The sequence below is a fragment of the Triturus cristatus genome, chromosome 11 (genome assembly GCF_964204655.1).
Source record: "Triturus cristatus chromosome 11, aTriCri1.1, whole genome shotgun sequence".
Classification (NCBI taxonomy): domain Eukaryota; kingdom Metazoa; phylum Chordata; class Amphibia; order Caudata; family Salamandridae; genus Triturus; species Triturus cristatus.
Genome location: NC_140594.1, coordinates 916,065,104 through 916,086,026, shown reverse-complemented (window position 1 = coordinate 916,086,026; position 20,923 = coordinate 916,065,104).

Below are 20,923 nucleotides of genomic sequence, written 5' to 3'. Positions count from 1 at the left end.
CCCCTGCCCTGCCCTCAACCTTGGTTTCCCCCGTTAGAGCTCACCTTAGAATGTTTTCAACAGTTTTACATCAGGTTTGCGTTATTTTTTTAATGGAGGCCAAACGCAAAAATCCTTATTGGGATTTACAACACTATGCAAATTGGAATTTGCTTTGGTTTTCTGAAAAAAGGGTATCTCACACCAGTGCAAAGCATTGTTTTCCATTACTCTGCATGAGGGAGGTGTTCTATCAGTGGTACATGGTTGTTCCTGTGCAACCACCCACTGTTTTTGACATAAAACCCTATCTATTATCCATAATAGGCAGGGTTTTGTGCCAAAAATTGACACCACTTGAAATAGGTGTTAAAAAAGAGAAATGCATTTATTTCTCCTAACATTTCCCACTTTGCATGTGTGCTGCACTATACAGAACATCCAAAGTGGAAAAAGTGTTAAAGTTAGTCTAAGCATAGTATTTTGTACTATAAGGTTACCCTTCCAATACAAAACGTATGCTAGACTCACGCAGGCATCTTTGCACTATGGTGCAAAAGTGTTTGCATTTCGCTCGGCAGACTGTACATCAGCGCTAGGGAGAGAGCAGGATAGTGCCATATCCATGTAGATATGTCACTTTCCTGCTCTCTCCATGTCACTCAACGCAGTGCAACAACTTTGGGTGCTTTGCTGCTTTGTGTGATAGGTTTGTAAATCTGGGCCTGATTCTCTTGCCAACCTCATACACTGGCATACACACATTGGAAAAGGCAGGAGTGTGCATGTTGACTTAAATACAACGTATACCTGTCCTTTCCCTGTCATGCAGTGCAGCGCAACAAGGGGATTTGCTGCGCTGCATAACTCGGCCATAAATATGGCCCCTAGTTTTTTGCCAAATTTGGTGGAATTCTGTATAGCTGTTTTTTCAGAATCGCTTTTCAATTTTACTATGCAAAGTTCCATGAAGGATGGTTAAACAACATCAAAGTTATTTGCAAACTAAAAAATCTATTTCCTTTGGAACCTTGATCCGAACTGTAAGTACTGAGTATCAACTGTCACCGGGTATTAATCTATCCTCCTGGAAGAGGAAGAGCCAGAGGTGCTGTTTTTAACAGAAACCTGGCCCACTCCAGATTCAGACCCTGATCTTATTCGGGCCCTTCCTCCAGGCTATAGTATCCAGAGGTTAGATCGCACTTCTAGCAAGGGTAGCGGGACCGCCATTATATTTAAAGACCACTTGACCTGTCGCACTGCAGGAAGCCCCTTACCAGCCTGTGAAAATCTAGCTTTTTCTATAAGCTTTTCACCAATGCTCACCCTGTCGGGAATTTTAATTTATCGTCCCCCTGGGCCCACAGGTCAATTCTGTAAATGTGTGCCTGATATAGCCGCCAATCTGGCTAGCACTCCGGCTAATTTCACTTTGCTGGGTGATTGTAACCTCCATTTTGATAATCCTGCTCAGCTGTCGGCAGCAGAGATAACAAAGGATTTTGAAGGTTATCAGCTTCGCCAAAAAGTTGCCTATGCAACACATATAAAAGGACACTTATTAGATCCCATCTTTTCTAATTTGGAGGACTTAGCAGGAAGTCTACCCATCTCAGTACCTTCGTCTGACCACTTTCTTATTCCATTCACCTGGTTCCCCAAATCTGTCTTGCCTCCTATCAAGTCGACTATCAAAGAGGCTCGTCATTGGCCTAAACTTTAGATAGACCAATGGATTGTAGAACTAGAAAAATCTAATCCAGTCCCTGTTCCAGATGTGATAACTGCCAATCAAAATGTAAACTCATGGATAGAAGGCTCCCTAGACTTAGTACTCCCAAGAAATTCCATCCAGATAAAGGCTGGAAACAATAGAAGGCCATGGTACTCCCAGAAGCTTCGGGCATTGAAGCAAACTTGTAAGAAACTAGAGAGATCCTGGAGGAAGGACTACTCCCCAGTAGGAAACTAGAATACAGGGATGCCATTAAACTATACAAGTTAGAAATTAAATCCGCCCAAACGGCATACTATGAAGGAAAAATATGCTCTGTCGGGAATTCCTCACGCAAGATTTTCCGCATAGCAAATACCCTGCTCAGAGCTCCCTCGCCCCCTGTGGCCTTGGATATTTCAGGCTCCTGATGTAACAAATTATCAGAGTTCTTCTCTAACAAAATACAAGACATCTATACGTCTTTTTCATCTATGGACATGCTAACAGAGGATCTTAGTCTCCTCAACCCAGACGTCCATCTTGAGGCAATTCCCCCAATGAATCCTGAGGCATTCAAAAGCATCTCCTCAAAGGTAAAGAGTGGCTTGCCCAGCGACCCCGCTCTGCTTCATATCCTGAAACAAGTTGCCACAACCATCTCTCCTACTATACTTGATCTGATTAATGTCTCTTTCACCACAGGAGTAGTGCCCCCCTCTTGGAAGAAGGCGGTTGTGAAGGCACTCTCAAAAATACCTCACCTTGACCCTGACTCCCTGGGCAACTATCGCCCTGTTTCACTCCTCCCAGGGATCAGTTAAATTGCTGAAAAATATGTCAATTCGGAGTTGTCTACCTTTCTAGAAACTCACAATCTTCTCCATCCATCACAAACTGGGTTCCACCCCTCCAAGGAACTGAAACAGCACTACTATCTGTGGTTGAAGAGTTTAGAAGAGTCTTGGGCGCAGGAGGACTGCTGTCATCATCCTCTTAAACCTCAGTGCCGCTTTTGACACAGTCAACCAACAAGTCCTAGCCCACAGACTCAGAGGACTGGGGGTAACCGGGGTCACACTACAATGGCTGCAGTCCTTCCTGGACGACAGATTCTTCCAGGTCTCCGAAGCTGAAGTGTCCTCTAAACAGATGCCTCTCCGATGTGGAGTGCCACAGGGTTCATCCTTGAGTCCCACCTTGTTCAATATTTATCTAAGCACCCTAGCAAAGATCATGCTGCCTTTTGGGGTACACTTAGTGACATACGCAGATGATTCACAACTAGTGGTGGGACTCAATTAAGCAGACAACTCTTCCCCTAGACTCTCCCCTTGTCTGGAAGCAGTAGCTAAATGGATTACTGGCTCCTTTCTGAAACTGAATGGGGACAAAATAGAGATGATGATTTTGGGGAATCCTTCTTTATTTAATTCCAACACAATGTGGCCAGCCAACTGGGGCCCTGCCCCGGCCCCAAAATCCCAAATAAAAATCTTGGGTGTCTGGCTGGATCAGGAGCTAACTTTCAAAGTCCAGGCACGCAATGTGGCAGCTTCATGTTATGGCATCTTAAAGATGCTCCGCAAAGTTCTCCCACTCCTCCCCTTTCAGGCAAGGAAGCTCATTGTCCAGGCACTTATTCTGTCACGCCCAGACTATGGGAATGCCCTTTAACTTGGGGCCCCCAGCTCCACTTTTGCTAAACTCCAGACAGTACAAAACTGGGCAGCCAGAGTCCTGGATATCCCGAAACGCCAATCGGCAAAACCTGCCTTGAAACATCTCCACTGGCTGCCCATCAGAGAGAGTTTACTTTAAGTCCATGTGCATACTACACAGATCTTTAACAGGAAAGGGCCCTCTTATTAACCAATCGATTGCTCGGCCTTACCGTGCTAACAGACCCCTTCGCTCAGCCGATTTACATCATGTAGCCATCCCTAGGATTCAGAAAGCAAGAAGCGGGGGCTGTTTGTTTTCCTACAACGCCCGTAAGTTCTGTAACAACCTGCCTCTTCAATTACGCAAGGAACCCAATCACCTTGCCTTTCGGAGGATGCTGAAAACCTGGCTATTTCCTAGTTGGTTGGTCCTCTGCTGCTTGCTGCTATTAGCGCTGGGAGGCCCTCGTGTAGCCACGCGCTTTATAAATGCATTTTACATTTAATTTTTCAAATGCAAAATCGCCGGTACCCGATACCGCCCATCTGGTTTAGGCAAATGAATGCAACTCTAAGACACTTTCTCTGGGGTGGAGGTTCTGCCCGGGTAGCATTGAGAATATGCTTTCAGTCTACTTATTGTGGAGGCTCAGCAACACCGGACATCCAGTCATACTATGGAGTCTCCCACCTCCTTATCCTAAATGACTGGTGGTATGGAGATAGATGTGATCCCGCATACACAGTTGAACGCTGCCTGGTTGGTAATAAGTCATCACACACAATCCTCTATGAGGGCTTGACACTAAAAGCACTGCCGCCGGCAAGCACCACGATCTTTAAAAGCTGGAAACTATTGCTACATCAAATGGGGTGGTGAGACAAACTTACAAAGGATGCGCCCATATGGCACAATGGTCATCTGCCTTAGGTATCACGGCTACTTGGCTTCTCTGGCTGGGAGGCCATAGGTATATCTACAGTTCTTCACAGTAGGACCTTAAAGTCATTCCAGGAACTTCAACAAGAATATGAAATGCCTAGATCGCAATTCTATAAATATCTTCAATTCTGACATCCTTTCTCCCCTTACCTCACACATGTCAGGAACCTATACAGGACTTTAACCCTATTGAAGCCAAAGTATTTCTGGGGGAACTAGGAGAACAGAAGATCATGAAGATGTATCGAACACTGGTCACAAATAGCCGCACCACACTCAGCAGAACACGCAAGTCATAGCAGGAAGATCTGGGTCCTCTGGATGACAAGGATTGGGCCGAGGCACTGGAGTCTCTGCATAGTGCGGCCATTGCGGCACGATTGCGGCTCATACAATCTAAATACCTTCACAGGGTCTCATATACTAGATATAAGCTCTGGCGCCATGGGCTAATTGAATCTCCTCTCTGCCTGCGTTACCGAAATGCCGATGGTACTCTCATGCATACTGTGTGGCTATGCACGGAACTCTCTAGCTTCTGGCAGGGCGTACTTACATGCATGTCAGACGTTTTGGGGTCTGGCTTCCACACTCACCACAATTGACCATGCTTCACATCACTGATGGTATTGGGGGCAATATATATATATAAATGGCACTTATTGCTCCTTGGCCTTACACTGGTGAAACAAGACATAGCAAAGACATGGAAGAACGTCTTAGTTGGGGTATGGAAGAGGTGACTTTATTTTTCTTATAGGGTTGGAGTTACCTGTACATAAAGCAAAAGGCTGCCCCCAGAAACACCCCAAGATTTGGAAGAGATGGTCAGATTATTGTGGTCTGCATCTGGAGCCTATTCTAGCTGTATCAATAGACTAGTAATGAATAAAATGATACGATGATGTGGGATGAACAAGATTATCAATAGCTTGATATTCGATCTGGGTGGTAGAGAATGGCATGTATTCGTTTTTATACTAAATGTATGGCACTACTGTTTATTGGACTAAAAAAGTCGACTTCATGAATGCTACTGTGTATATTGTACCATCTGGGACCCTGACCCTACCAGGCCAGATACGGCTGTTGACAAATAAAATGTGTTGTGAAAAAAAGTCACCTAAGTGAATCAAACTAAATTCCCTGAAAAACAATAAAGCAAACCTCTTCCCAAAAGACATAGTGAACAGACTGCGGTAATGCTTCTGCTAATGCTTTGTGCTCGCAGAGGTTCAGTGACACAATTTCAAAAACAGTATTAATAAAAATAAATGCAAAATGAAAATATTTCTAACCAAGTGGGTTTGTGATGCATAAACCACTCTCTTCCATTAAATTCCATCAAGCATACAAGATCGGTAACACATTGTCAAACTATTTCAATATGTGTTATGATTACAAAATATTCCAAAAAGAGAAGATATATCTCAACATAAATTTTTGATTGCCAGTACATACCTCAATTTAACATCATGTTTCATCATAATTAATCCACTCTATTTACAACGTCAAGTGACAACCAAACCTGCTACAAATAATGATACCCAAGTGGGTAACAGACCTCAGGCATTGCTCTACAAATGATTAGAGTTTATAAATCTATTCCTGCAAAATTTAAAAATGACCCAGAAAAGAGCCTCTATTACCCCATTGTTAATACATAATCATGATACACCACAACAACTATGTGTTCTCCCTTAATAAGAGAACAAAACATCTCTTACTTCTCTGGTAATTCACCTTTTCACATATGTAAAAAATTCATCAACCATTGTCATTTCAGTTTAAACGATAAATGATGAGACACAAAATGTATGACTTAACGTAGGCAAGCATGCAACAAATTATTTAAAGAAAAGATTTTCTGCCATGCTCTGAAGGAGTGGTGATATCTGGATTGACTGATTCATAATAAGGGGCTGATTGCAGATCAGCCTCCAAACATTCAACAGAACTAGCAGAAACCATCCTCTCCCATGACATAGACCTCGCATTCATCACGGAGAAATGGCTAAAAGAATTCTCCTACCCTAGCTTGGATATGCTTGTGCCTCCAGGCTTCAAAATTATCAACAAAGACAGAAAGGATCAAAGAGGAGGAGGTATAGTAATCATACACAAGAACAACATCTCCATTGTGGAAACCGACTCTTGCATATACAGCACCTTTGAATGCATCACAGCCAACATCAAGACAAGTGACAACAGACCAACACTTTGCCACCTTCCGTATCATCCCCCTGCAACACCACCGCATTCGGAGAACACCTCTCCGACCTGATTGCTCATTGCTCACTCGGAAACTCAAACAACTTAATTCTTAGCGACCTCAACCTACGTTGGAATGAAGTAAACAACTTGCTAATTCAAACCCTGAACAACCTCCTACTTGACAACAATCTTACCCAACACTGCTCAGAAGAAACTCGTCACAGAGGAGCAACCCTGGACACTATTATTGCCCAAAGCGACGCAGTTACTATCATCTTATTCCACATCAACCAAATGGTCCCAATCCAACCAATGGAATAGAAATACAGCTCAGATCATCTGAGCTGTACTAGACGAAAGGATAAGCTCGCTCCTCCCCAACACCACCGATCATCTCCCCACAACTGAACTCATCTCTCTCTACAATTAAATATGACACTCATCCTGGATCAACTAGCTACTCTGAAACAAAAAAAACAGGAGCATTCCATCCAGATCATGGTTTACTACTGACATCAACGACAAAAGAAAACAACTAAGAGCCACGGAAAGACTCTGGAGGAACATTCCCTCCGTCCTCCGTCGAGATCAACTCGAAGCAGCGCGCAGGAAGTACAAAAAAAACATTGAGAATAAAAAAACATCGTTTTTCTGCACCGCGCTAGACAACGCAAAAAACAGACCCAAAGAGCTCTTTAACATCATCAGACAAGAAACCTCCAAGCCCGCTGCCTCCCCAACTCAAGCATCCAAAGAACTGTGCAACAACTTCGCAACTTTTTCAACAACAATATCTCCAAGATCAAACTCTCACTAGTCACCAACCACATTCCCTCCACCAAGAGCCGGACACTTGAAATTAATGACATCGCATCCAAGAACCCTCCAAAACACCGGACTTCCTTCAATCCCATTCAGGAAGCAGAGATAGTCAAACTAATCTCCAGCGCCAAGCCCTCATCACACACCCTCGATCAGCTACCTCCTCAACTGACCAATGAACTAAAACTCGTCCTAGCCCCGCTTTGGTGCAAGATCATAAACAGCTCCCTGAGATCCAGAGTCATACCAGACTGCCTCAAAGTTGGACAAGTCACGCCAGTGCTGAAAAAACCTGGCCTAGACACAAAAGATCTAAACAACTTCAGACCTGTCTCGAACCTACCTCTTTTATCCAAAATCCTGGAAAGATGCGTACTCCCACAACTGACCCAACACCTGGACAGCATCAACCTTCTTGATCCTCACCAATCGGGTTTCAGAAAAGGCTGCAGCACTGAACCCACGATCCTCAATGTCATAGATGATATTCACAAGTCACTTGACTCGGACCAATGCTGCCTTCTCATCCTCCTAGACCTATCGGCAGCTTTCGACATGGTCGACCACAAACTTCTCATCAAGGTTCTACAAGAAAGGGCAGGTCTTGAAGAGACTGTCCTGCACTGGTTCTCCTTATTCGTCCACAACCACTCCCAAAGAATAAAAATTAAAAACTACGAGTCCAACCTACAGCCCGTAAGCAGGGATGTTCCACAGGGGTCAGTGCTCTCCTCACAACTTTTAAATATCTACATTGAACCCCTCACTACCCTACTCAAAAAATCCAACATCCCCTTCCACCTATATGCCGATGACACGCAGATCTATCTGGAAACCTCCTCCATTGAGGACATCCAGAGACTCAACACCACGCTAAGAGAAGTCCAACACTGGCTCCCAAGTAATCACCCAAAACTCAATCAATAGAAAACAGAAATACTCCTCATCTCCAACAAAGAAGAGAACCCCCAAATTGCAGAATGGCTCAAAGTTACTGATGCATTAAATGGTAACCTCAGCCTGGCGGACTCTGTAAAATCTCTAGGTACCACCCTAGATCCGAAACTGGACATGAACAAACACATAAAAAACTCTGCAAAAAGAGCCTTCCTCAACCTGAAGCTACTGCACAAAATAAAACCCTTCCTCCCGCCCAAGGACCTTCAACAAGCCACTCAAGCATTGGTGCTGTCCAGACTGGACTACGGGAATGCAGTCCTCTCTGGTACAGCAAAATCCCACCTTGCCCCCCTCAAACCAACCCTCAATGCAGCAGCAAGAATGGTCACCGGAACGAAGAAATTCGACCACATCTCGCCCGCACTCAGAGAACTAAAATGGCTCCCAATTGAAATGCGGCCCAGCTTCAGAACAGCCTGCCTCACGCACAAAGCCCTACACACAGGCAAACCGGAATACCTGGCTTCCAAACTCAAAAAAGCCGGCCAGACCAGGAACCTCAGGAGCTCCAACACTCTTCTAATCCAGCTGAAAACACGCAAAAATAAAATGCGGCCAGGTCGTTTGCTGGTAACGTGCCCAAAATCTAGAACTCTATTCCCCCCACATCAGAACGATCCCCTCTTTTGCAGAATTCAAAAGTCTGCTCAAAGTCCTCTTCCTCGATCACTCCCAAGTGAACCGATAGGTTCCACTGAAGTGCCTAAGCCGCCACTCCACTTGACTTTGACTCTGTGTCCTGTGACCTTGACCCTTTACATCTCAGACCCCTACCTTGTTCCCTCCTCCCCGAATAAGAAAACCTATTGGCTACTTGTTTTGTGTGACCAGTACTCATCATGTTTCTTTTCTTTCTATTTGCTACTCCTTTTGGTCGAACTCTACTTGTCACAAATCACTATGTCCTACTATGACCTCTGAGCTGCTTGATTGCATATATGACACTTGTTGTAAAGCGCTGTGATGCCCTCAGTCCAGCTAGCACTTTAAGAAACTCATAAATAATAAAAATAATAATAATTACGATGCGGTTTGGAAGGCTTCCTAACGGCATTTGCTCTGTCTGAATCGGATCGGGAACATGTCTTTCTGACCGAATCTGAAAGGTTTCCGACCAACCGATTACGATGCGAGTTAGGCTTTATGAATATCCTAATCCGAACCCGGCGGCATTCAGAATGACCGAGCCGTATGGAGCAGACTTGTACATCTTTACGGGCTGCGTTTCCAAATGACCAATTACAATGTTGGATTCGGACTGCCTTTCCGAATCATGCAGTCCAACTCGAATCGGCAATAGGAATCAGACTTTGGGGGCCTGTAGTGGGTCCACCTGCACCCTGGAACCTTCCCAATCGTGCCTGTGGGGGTACCCATGGGTCCCCTCTTACCATCCATGCACAGTGTGGCAGGAGGTGCCTGCCACAGGGTACCCAATTTTCCCCTGCCACCCCTTTCTTCAATGGGAGCCTATGCATTCAGTCGGAACATAGACTCCCATTGGAGTCAATGGTAGTGTGACCGATTCATATCTGGAAGCATCCGGATGCATCGTTATCGGTCAGTCTGACTCTCCCGATCCGAGATGGTTGGAAACCATTCACCAACCGATTGGGTCTGAATAATTTACGAACTGCATCGTAATCGGCCCTAAGTCTGAAAGGCATTGGTTATATCTAGGTCAGTGGTTGTAATATTATTGGTAAGTTCATTACGAATAGGTCCAATATTGTTCAATTCCAATTAATTTTTCAGATAATTGGCCAGCACGTTACCAGTTTTATTTTGACCTTCATAGAATTTAGATTTAACTTTGAGAAGGATATTTCATGCATCATTAGTAGCAAGGTTATTGAGGGTAGACTTGGCTTTAATCAATTCCTGCAAAATGGAGGATGATTTAAAAGTGAAGTAAGTATGCTCTAGAGTTATAATATGTCGAAGAGTTGAAAGGTATTGGGAATTTAACTCATTTTTTTGTGGCTGACTAAGCAATAATAATAGTAAAGGCCCTAAATGATCCCTTAAAAGTGTCCTAGTTGTTATGAATGGAAGTGTCAGTAGGATGGTTAAAATGAAAAAAATCCTTAATAAATGAAGTAGTCTCCATAATAAAAATTTTATCCGGCAACAGGTAGTTATTACATCTCCAGTGCCCATTATTAGAGTTGTTGAAAGATAGTTGAAAAGAAGATAAAACAAGGGCAAGGTCAGAAATAAAAATAGAACCAATTTCTGATGATTGAATGAAAAGGAGTAAGGATTTAGAAACAAAAATATAATCAATTCTGGACATAGTATGGTGAACATTAGAAAAAACTGAAACTCATATATATCAGGGTGACACGTTTTCCATAGCACGAAAAATGGATGACTGGTAAAAGCAGATCAGAATGCTTTATAGGATTTATCATGTTTATATTTACACTTGGATTTTCTATCTGTAAAGGGATCTAACCATTGATTAAAATCACCAAAAACAATAATTTTAGGATTGTCAATGAAAACCATTTTAAATTTAATGCTATGACAGAATTCAGGGTCAGATTTTACAGGGCTGTAGATATTTTAAAAAATGTGTTTGTTGTATATAACAACATTAAGCAATAGCCATCATCCATTTGTGTCGCATTCAGTAGATAGAATTTGTACATTCAACAACTTATGACACAAAATGGCAACACAACCCTTGCGATTAACAGGAGGAGATAAACAAATTAGCCAACCAATTGATGTTTTAACTTGAGTGATTCAACATCATTACACTGAGTTTCCTGCAAAAAAACAATATGTGAGTAAAGTTTCAATAAATTAGAAAGTACCTTTTGACGCTTTACAGGATTTCCCAGACCACGAACATTCCACATGACAACATTAAACATGTTGGGGGGTAAAAATAGGGATACAGGAACATGGATGACAAGCTGCAAAAACTAAAAGGAAAATAAAAAGACAAAATATGTTAATGAAATTGAGACATATAAATAATGTGAAAAGAATATAGAGACAAGACAAACACTCACATGATCATAGTGAAAAGAAGAAGATTAAAGATAGGAAAAAGAATAGAGAATAGATAGAAGAGTAAAGAGACAGATCAAGTATAAGAATCCAGATCTGTGAAAACGAGCATTGAAAATGAGCACGAGGCGAGTCAGCACCGAAAGAAAGAGCAACAGAGACATCAAGAGAGAAATAACTTATAAAAAAGAAGCCATACACGTAAAAACTATAGAAGAAACTAAGCAGTAATGCGCACAACTAAATACTCAAGAATGTTGAAGTGTCCAGGTTAGTAGATGAAACACTCTGAAGAAACACTTTTAATTAAACAGCGTCATCAAAAGATCGTGAAGTGCCTTCGTATGTGATTTTACAGATACAAGGTTGCAAGATACCATAACAAATATTCAGTTGTCTTAGTTGAGGATGCAGCGCAAGGAATTCTTTCATATTGGCGTTGGTGGTGGTGGAAAGATCCTGTGATATGTAAATGTTATGACCAGACCAAGTAAGGCGACGCTTCTCCTTAGCTGCTTTGAGGATCCATAGAAGATCTGTAAATTCTAGAACTAGCAAAATAATAAAACTAGGGCGAGAAGAATGAGGTTGAGGTCGGCCAAGAGAATGACCTTCCTAAGTTTAAGAACCTTTTGCTCTAGAAAAGGAATCTTAGTGGCTGCATCTTGGGAAGTATTAACATGCTGCTCCAAATCAAACAATTTACTTTCCATCGCAATTCACTGGTCTTCTATATGTTGGACTATGGCTTAAACATCCCCTCATTATCTGTCTACCTCACCCCTTGTGATGAGGTAGTCAGTTCATCTGGGGACGTGCCTTAATATCAGGTCTGAGAAAATACCAGTAAGTTGCTGAGGGAACATTATGTCTGCAACCAAGGCGGGGACAAGGAAGCCAGGAGTGAAAATACAATACAAACTTCGAAGTAGACATCATGAAACTATTGGATTGGCTATTTTTCCCTTTGCATCAGTATCCAGTCTGGAAGTGGTGTCTAGTAATTTACTATAGCAAAATGCATGGTGATAACTTGTCTGCTCCTTAGCAGCTTTGAGGACCCATAGAAGATCTGTAAATTCTAGAACTAGCAAAATAATAAAACTAGGGCGAGAAGAATGAGGTTGTGGTCGGCCAAGAAAATGAGCTTCTTAAGTTTAAGAACCTTTTGCTCTAGAAAAGGAATCTTAGTGGCGGCATCTTGGGAAGTATTAACATGCTGCTCCAAATCAAACAGTTTACTTTCTATCGCAATTCACTGGTCTTCTATGTGTTGGAGGTTTCAATTGGTGGCACATATAAAAGGCTTTAGACCTCGTATCTTGATGAGAATAGTATCCAAAACAAGATGGTTAGAGGACATGACAGGTGATGGCTAGTCATTGTTTGCCCTTTTAGGTTTAGTACCAGAAGTGTAAGCCTTAGGCATTGTAAGCTGGTCACTGACCATTTTGACGTAGTGCGTAGAATAACATAAGATCTCTGGTAAAGACTAGTTCTGAAAGTGCCATCAAAAGAGCTGAAAGCATCGACAGGAATCAACTGTTGAATAGCCAAAAAAGAGTGGACACCAGCAGTAGACCGGTCTTCGTATCCAAGTTTTCACTAAAAAGCTATCAAATTAAAAAAATTATGTTAAAATACTGGCCAATTATACGAAATTAAAGCGACTTCATTGAGATTTTTGACTCATACCCACTATTTGCTTATCAACGCACAAAACATTTAATGGAACTATTATCAAAATCACAGAAACCCACTGCAGGTACCTACAAAGGAACCATTCCTTGTCTTAATTGCGCACACTGCAATAACATCATTAAGGGGACAAAGATGACACATCCTACCAAGGGTACTCCCATTCAACTTCGAACAACAGCTACATGTGACTCAAAAAACGTAATATACCTACTGAAGTGCCCTTGCGGATTAATATATGTAGGAAAAAAAGAACAAAAAATTAAGGTCCGGTTGACAGAACACAAGAGTAACATCAGAAACCACCCCGAAAAGTCACCAATAGCAGTTCATTTCACTAACCACAGACACAATGTTAGCCAACAGCGATTCCTGGTACTTGAACTGGTTCCTTTTTTTGAAGGAGTTGACAATAAAAAAGACTATTGCAGAGAGAACTTATTTGGATAAAAAAATTGGACTCATGCCAACCAAAGGGACTTAATGAACATGTTGAATATAGTTCATTCTGTAATGTATTATCACATAACCTCATATGTACTTTGATTGACTGGCAGTCATCCAACAAATTGATTTATCTTATGTTTATTTATTGTGCCTGACATTTTAGCTTGTGTTAGTACTTTTCTGTTAATATTGATTATTTTCTTTTTTTGCCTCCTCCACCTTTTCACTTTTTGACCCTTGAGTCATTTTTTATTTACCCTTTAAAGATGGCTTCCGTTGTAATTTGCATTTCTTATTCACCCGTTTTCAAAATGGCGACCGCCTTTTTCTCCACAGTCTTATTTCTATATCGCTTCCTCTGAACGTGCGCAAACTTGAGAGTTCCAGCGCTTACACACCGGGACATAGTAACGACGGAAGACAGTTTCACTGGATAAGAACTCATATAACAACTGGCTAGGTAAGCCACATGCTTCACAAACAGCGTCTTCGCTGTTTTGCTGCATTTGTTTATCGTTCACTTATGATCATTACTTTTTTGCAGATCTTTTTTTAAAACGAGCTGCGGAGACAGTTTGTTATCATGTTTACCTGTGGCATTTCTTCGGTAGGTGCCTTATTTGTTATATGGATTCTCCCCTACAACACGTGTGCTTGGGAAGGCACTACTAGCATTTTATCACGGTGAACGCTATTATCGGCATGACTACACATTTGTTTCACTTTCAACGCGTGCACCTATCTGTTATCTGGATTTGTATCCAGCACAGTTGTACACCAGGCTCTTTTTCGCCACCAACGCACGCAACAATCTGTACGCAGCACGATCTCACAGACATCACACCCTCTCTTTTATCCTTTGGCACTCTGTTCTGTACTAATGCAGGCTTTACCATAATGAAACACGTAGAACTATTTCAATTGTGGTTTTGTACTTAATTATCACAAGTCTTGAAGTCACTCACTTATATAACTGCACTCATCTTTTCTAATTAACCGGCTACATTCGCCCTCTTTTATAAATGAGCCACATGCACGTGTTTAATGACCCATAGTTCACTTTCATTCTAACATTGGTGAATTCGATTGGAGGTTCCAAGTCCTTGAATTTCGATTCATTTCTATTTTCAGAAAAATATTCACCCTGATGAAGGGTTTTGACCCGAAATGCATTGGGACAATTGAAATGCTACGCATGATAAAGTCTATACCATGAAGCTGCTTTGAAGAATTATATGATATACACTCACATGTGAATGACAAAATGTTTATTCTATAAGCATAAAATAAAAGGAAGAAAGGAATTTCTTGGGATAACGCGAAATAAATTATTTGAACTTAATTTGAATTTTAGAGCAAGGTTTGCCTCAACCCCCCAGAATGCAACGTGGGGACACTAAGTAGGGTCTACCTAGTGCTTATCGTCCAAAGACTAGTTCTGCCCATACAATGAATGAGAAGCATAAGTCAAAAATATTTGTCAAACATTGTGGCAATTCAAAAAAGATTTCTAAATAGAATGATATGGCCAAAATAATGGATTCATACAGTCTCAGGTGAGAAGTGATACCTCTTAGGTCATTAATAAAATGAATGAACCGGCATACTGCAATCCTGAGAGAAAAGAGTGCAGTGAGGAATATTTGTTCAGGCTCACAGTAGTATAACCACAAAGGAGGAAGAAACTAGCAGAAGTCCAAATATATATACATATATATTATTCCAATAAATAGAGTCAGTGGTAGGCTTAAAAGCAGAGGCACAGGCAGCATTTTAGGTAAATATTGACCATTGAAGCAACATGCAAATTAGAGAAGCTGACGTGGCAAAGAACGATGAAGAAGCCCATTCCAGGCATTAAAAAAACATATTACAGCATGGGCAGAGGTATATATAATAATAATAGGAGAGTGTGGCAGATAGAAATGTGTATGGAGGTTTAGAATATGAGAAGCATTGTCAGGAATTGGATACCGCATGTGTGGGACAGGAACTCACCGTCATGGCTCCCGGGCAAATAAAAAGCTGGTTATCAGCACTACACCAATAAAATTTGCGGCGAAGGCATTAGGGAGCTAGATAACGGGTTGAGACCCGGCAGGTGCAAGTGGAAGCGGAAATAATTCCTCATCTCTTCTATCTCCCAGCTTGAAGCCTCCATCTCTCTACTTAAAATTTCCACCCTCCCAACAACTTCTTTCGCCTGGCTATCAACCACTTCCCCAAACTCCCGAGGAATACCTTGCTCCAGCGCCCCAAAAAAGCCACACATAATCTATCATCTGCAGACATCACTAATTTATTAGCTAGTTACAAGATGTCTAACGCCAGCCCTCGTCCCCTCTCCTCTCCAACGTCATCTACTCTGCACAACATCCCGATTATCTCCTCCTCCAGAACTAAACTTCAGCCTTATTCTATCTGGGCACCCTCATTCAGTAACATTATCCCTATCATCCCTATAAGCCCAATCGCCCCCTCCACCAAAACAGTCCTGTCATAGTTGCGCTGCCTGCTACACAACTGCAGATCTGCAGTCAAACACAAGCTCATAATTTCTGATACCATCAGTCTTCACAATCTTGACATTCTTTTCCTCACTAAAACCTGGTTTAACGACATCCCTCATACTATCTTCGATCTTCTACTACCCACCGACCACTCCATCTTCAGAAATGATAGAACAGATAAAGTGGGGGGAGGTATTGTAATCATCTTCAGAAACTCCCTTCAATTCAAGGTTCTTACCAACAGCTCATCACATACATTCGAATCCCTCTCTCGGGAGCTTCAAGTGCAACATTGCCCCCCTTTCAGATTTCATGCCATCTATCACCCGCCTAGTGACTGCTCCTCTTTCTTGGAGGAACTCACCGACTTCGCTAGCGACCAATACACCCACAATGACAAACAGATTTATCTGGGGGACTTTAATCTCCACTGGGACTCACTGGAAGACTAAGCTGCCAATCTGCTTGCCACTTTTCTCTCAGCTAATGATCTTATCCAACACTGCACGGAACCAACACATTTGAAGGGATCAATACTTGACCTTATTATCTCCAAAGCTGATATGCTAACTATTGATGTTCCTATTCCAGTAGACTGATCCGACCACTTCCTCATCCCCTTCTCTCTTCACCATTCTCGTTCTGTAACTCTTTGTCAACCTAAAAGGTCTACTACCTGGTTCCGTAACACCAAAAATATTGACCTTGACATTCTTTGCGATTCTGCAATGATACCACTTCCAACACTAGACCCTAATCTAGATGTCAACGTTCTTACCTCCCAATGCCTTTCCAGCCTCTCAATCGAAATTGATAAGCTTGCTCCACTTCAAAGCAAAAAGAAAAGGCCTATTCCCTCTGCTCCATGGTTCAATAATTCTTTTTTATGAAGAAAGGAAGAACCTGAGACTCCTGGAGAAACACTGTAGACAAGCACCATCCACCACCAATCTCTCTATTCTGAGCTCAGCAAGGTCAAAATACCAAAAGCACATCTTCCAGGAAAAAGCATCTCACTTCAGAAATCTCCTGGACTCAGCTAAAAATAGACCCCAAAAACTATTTGACCTCCTCAAAAATTCAAATGTCTCTCCCTCAACCTTCAAGCCTGACGATCCTCCAAAGAAATCAGCAGAGTTCGCTTTATTCTTTGATGCAAAAGTGAAATCACTGGTACTCATCTCATCTCCCTAGAGGAGCCCAAATCCTTAGTCACTTGGCAACACTTTGATGTCATCTCTGAAGATGCCCTCCTTAAATGCATTCTTGAAACAAAACACTCTAATCATTCTTCCTACCCCATCCTGAGTAAACATCGCCATTGACTTCTACACACATACTCTTTCCTATTGGACCAATTTGATTAACCTCTTCCTCAGCCAAGGCTCCCTTCCAGTGGCCTTTAAAACAGGACAGGTTACCCCTCTTCTAAAAAACCTCCGCTGATGCAAATGACCTCAACAACTTCCGCCCCATCACCAACCTCCCTTCTCTTGCGAAAATCACAGAAAGATGTGTAGCGAAACAACTATCTTTACATATTAAGAACAACAACCTTCTCGACGAATTCCAATCTGGTTTCATGCAAGACTGCAGTACTGAAACAGCCCTGCTGCAAGTGATCGATGATGCCCTGCATGTACTGGACTCAGGGGAGTCCTGTCTTCTGATTCGTCTTGACCTTTCTGCAGCTTTTGACACTGTTAATCACAAAACTCTTCTAAACACTTTAAAACAGAGAATGGGTTTGGAAGGCACAGTGCCTAAATGGTTTGCTTCATTCCTCTCGGATAGATCCCAAGTGAATAAAATAGCGACCAGCCTCTCGTCTTCAATGGCGGTAGGTCAAGGTATCCCTCAAGGATCTATGCTTGCACCCACTCTTTTCAATCTTTACTTGGAACCATTGGGCAATCTCTTAAAACAATCTGGGATACTCTATCACCTCTATGCCGATGACACCCAAATCTACCTTAAGGTGTCTTCCTCACACGACATCTCAATCCTCAACTCTACTCTCTACTCTATTCCAAACTGGATGTTAGCTCATCAACTCATTCTGAATCCTTCCAAAACTGAATTCCTCATCCTCTTTACCTCACTCTCCCCTCCTCCTGTTCAATCTTGTGTCAAGCAGGAAACCTTTCCTGTTGTCTGGGTAGGGGGGTACACTCCAACAATAACCCCTGCTCACCCTCTAGGTAGCTTGGCGCGAGCAGACAAGGCCTATCTCAGAGCGTTCAATTTAAGCATTTGTGAACACACACACAGTAACTCAGTGATAAGCCCACAAATGGACTCCACACTGGGATATATAGAAAAATAACACTTTATATATATATAGTTTAGGCTTAGCACAAGACCAGATAACGTTTAAACGGCCCACAATACTTATTAGATAAAGAGTTCTTGATTTTAGCGTAGTTTTAAAGTTCGGTGCGCTTCGTTCCTGTCAGTACGCTTCGTACGCAGTAAAAACTGCTTGTGAACGGGTCTCACGTGCACTGTAGGCGCTTCGGGATGAAGCGTACACCCTACGGTGCGAACAGGCACAGTACCTTTACTTGGTGAGTTCGTCACGGATGCTGCGCTGGCATCAAGTGCAATGTACGGTGCGTTGTCCTCCTGGTGCGGTGCGTACTACGGTACGTTAGACCTTGGACGTGCAGGGCTTCAGGGGACGGTGCGTAGGTACGGTGCATTCAAAGTTCGTCGCTGTGTTCATGCCGTACCATGAAATCGACAATCTTGATTCGAGGCGCTGGAAACAAGCGAACAGTACGCTCCGCTCAGGGGAGACGTACGCGACTACCGTACGCACTGCAGCCTTTCCAAAGCAGGGGAAAGGAGCGTACGTCGGCAGTACGGTTCGTAGGGGATAGTAGCAAGTACGGTTCGCAGTCCTTCCGTTACGGTGCGAGCTACGGCTCGTAGGGGCCTGTTAGTCACGTTGCTCAGGCCTGACGATACCTTCCTTTGTGGTGCGAGCTACGGCTCGTAGAGGGGCCTTAGTCACTTTGTTCGGGCCGGACAGCGGGATACCAGCTTTCAGGGGGTACGCTGCGATCAGCGAGACGTACGCAGCAGTTCGAGTCAAAGATGCGGGGAAAACGGTCCATTTTCCAAGGCGATCTCACGGCGGTGAAGTCCACTGGTCCTGGGACTTCGTTCAGGGGGCAAGCTCACTCACAAGCCCTTGGAGATCTTCAGCACAAGTCAAATAAAAGTTCCTTGAGTCTTTTCTTCCTCTTCTTCAGCAGCAAGGCAACCACTGCAGGCCAATCCCCCAGGTCAGGGACAGTACTCCTCCATGCAGCTTTTCCAGTTCCTTCAGGTCGGACAGAGGTTTCTTCTTGGCAGGACAGGATCTAGTTTCTTAGGAGCAGGGCTCCTACATTTATACCACAAATCCTTTGTTCTCCCAAGCCAGGGGGGCCCTTGCCTAGTTCAGTCCAGTTCTGGAGCACTTTGTTGATGCGATGCAGGCTTCTTCTTTCAGGGTGCAGGGCAGAGCTATCAGACGCTCCACAGGGGGCGGAGCCACCATTGTGGTGGCAGAGCACAGCCCTATTCAGAGTCCAGGTGTACTCCTCCCACCCATCTGTATGTAAATCTTCCTATTCACCACCAGGCTACCTAGCCCTGCCCATCTGGGTTTCCCCAGCCCTGTCACTCACACAAGCCAGACAGCAGATACACATCACGCAGAGGCGGGCTGAAATGGTTAGGCAAGCAAAGGCCAACTTTCTAAAAGTGGCATTTGCAAACGCAGAATATTAAAATAAACCTTACTAAAAGATGTACCTTATTATTCTGAGTTCAGGCATACTAAACTCGATTTTCTACCATGTTCCCTGGGTCTATTAGGATCATAGGATTTAACAACCTTAACAGCCCATTTTGGCCTATGAGAACAGGGTAGCCTGACAATAGTGAAAAACGAAAATGGCTGTAATTTGCTATTAGGACATGCCACACACATCAGGGCTTGTCCTACCTTATGCTACAATGCACCCTGCCCTTGGGCCTACCATAGGGGTGACTAACATGAAGTTAAGGGAAGGTTTAGGGACTGGCAAGTGGGTGCACTTGCCAGTCAGCATGTCAGTACCAGACTGCACGCAGGTTCTGCAATGGCAGACCTTAGATACATTTTACCAGGCCACTTCTGTGGGTGGCACAACCAGTGCTGCGAGCCCACCAGCGGCATTTGTATTTACATGCCCTGGCACTCCTGGTGCACTTTACTGGGGTCTGATAGTAAACCAAATAGGCCAATCATGGAATCCAACCAACATATACATTTTACATAGGGAGCACTTGTACTGTGGCACTGGTTGGCAGTGGCACAGTGCTCTGAGCGGCCAACACCATAAAAACACATGAGGCACAGCGACAAAAAGTGGAAGGGAGACTCACGCCAAGGTGCCAGGTCTAACACGTGTCCCCTCCAGCTGAAAAGTGGGGAGAACTACCCTACCCCAGGGAGTTCCTCATCACTAAGGTGGAAAAATCTGGACAGACCATCAGCATTGGCGTGATCTGTACCAGGGCGATGTTCCACCGTGAAATCCATACCCTGTAGGGAAATGGACCACCTCAACAACTTTGGATTCTCACCCCTCATATGCATCAACCATCTGAGGGTCCTGTGGTCTGTCTGAACCCGGAAGTGAGACCCAAACAGGTAGGGTCTTAGCTTCTTCAGTGCCCAGACCACAGCAAATGCCTCACGCTCAATAGCACTCCATCTCTGTTCCCGTGGAAGTAACCTCCTGCTAAGAAAGGCTACAGGTTGATCTAGGCCCTCTTCATTAATCTGTGAAAGAACAGCCCCCACACCATGCTCTGAAGCGTCTGTCTGAACGATAAACTCTTTGGAGAAGTTGGGAGCCAAGAGCACGGGCGCCGTGCACATAGCAGCTTTCAGGGCCTCGAAAGCTTTCTG